A 1,272-nucleotide genomic window follows, 5' to 3' on the forward strand; every position below is an offset into this window, starting at 1 on the left:
GCTTGTTTATATTCTTTTTATCTTTCATCTATAAGATAAAGGTTTTTTTTGCAATTGAAATCAGTGTTTGAGAATTCCAGAATTATAAATGCAAAGAGGTAGGAAAATATAGTTTTTCTGCAACTTATTAGATATGTATATTATTAAAATTTCTGAGATTCAGTTTTCTTGTCTGTAAAACAGAAAATTCCTTCATTAAGAGTTGTTATTTGGGATTAAATTTGAAAACATACCTAAAAATGTATTTGACATTCCTAAGTACTACAGGCATTCATCACATTTTATTAAACAAACACATGAAGGATGGTTTGACTTAATCTAATTGTCCCTACCTCCTTATTTTCTTTCCTATAAACATTCACTCAAAAATTTCAAACTGGGAACCCCTCCATGAATCACAGGTTTCACACACACACATACACACACACTTTAGATCTGCAGAAATTTCTCTTCACAAGTTAAGAGTTTTACTAAAAATTTTTCTAACGAACCATGGTTATTTTCAACATAATATTATTTCACCATGATTCAGAGGTTTCAAACACACACACACACACACACACACACACACACACACACTTTAGGTATCTGCATCTCTTCACAATCTAAGATTTAAAAAAATTCTAACAACCTATGATGATTTTTGACATACTATTCCACTACTGAACTTAAATTTTTGTTCATATATATTAGAGAATTTTTTTAAATAAGTGCAATCATGATATGATCCTTTACTTCAAAATGTTAAACTGGGGCCTCCCCTGGTGGTGCAGCGGTTGAGCACCAGTTCCATCCCCGGCCACCGGCGAGGGTCCCACCAAAAAAAAAAAAAAAAAAAGGTTAAACTGTGGGCCTCCCTGGTGGCACAGCAGGTTGAGTGCAGTACTATGAGGCTGTCAGCAGCCTCTGCAGCACCGGTTCAATTCCCTATGGGCCAGGGAGATTCCCACATGGCACGGAAGACCTCTCCTGTCTTGCCTGCAGCTCCCCTCAGCAGTATACTTCTGTTCTGCTCCCTGCTCTGTCTCTGGTGAATTCTCTCACCCTCCCACGCCTCTGGACTGTACCCCAGTGCTTGTATAAATAAATAAATCTTAAAAATAAATAAAATGTTAAACCGGTTTAGAAAAATGTATGAATCCAGTTAACTTATACCAATAAATCAGGGTTCAAAGAACTCTAAAATATTATTCCTTCTCACACTAGGCTATACTTTCTATTTTTCTTTCTCACTCTCAAAGTGAAAATAAAATTCCCAAACAAAAAGGTTTT

The sequence above is a fragment of the Talpa europaea genome, assembly GCF_964194135.1.
Source record: "Talpa europaea genome assembly, chromosome: 16".
Lineage (NCBI taxonomy): Eukaryota > Metazoa > Chordata > Mammalia > Eulipotyphla > Talpidae > Talpa > Talpa europaea.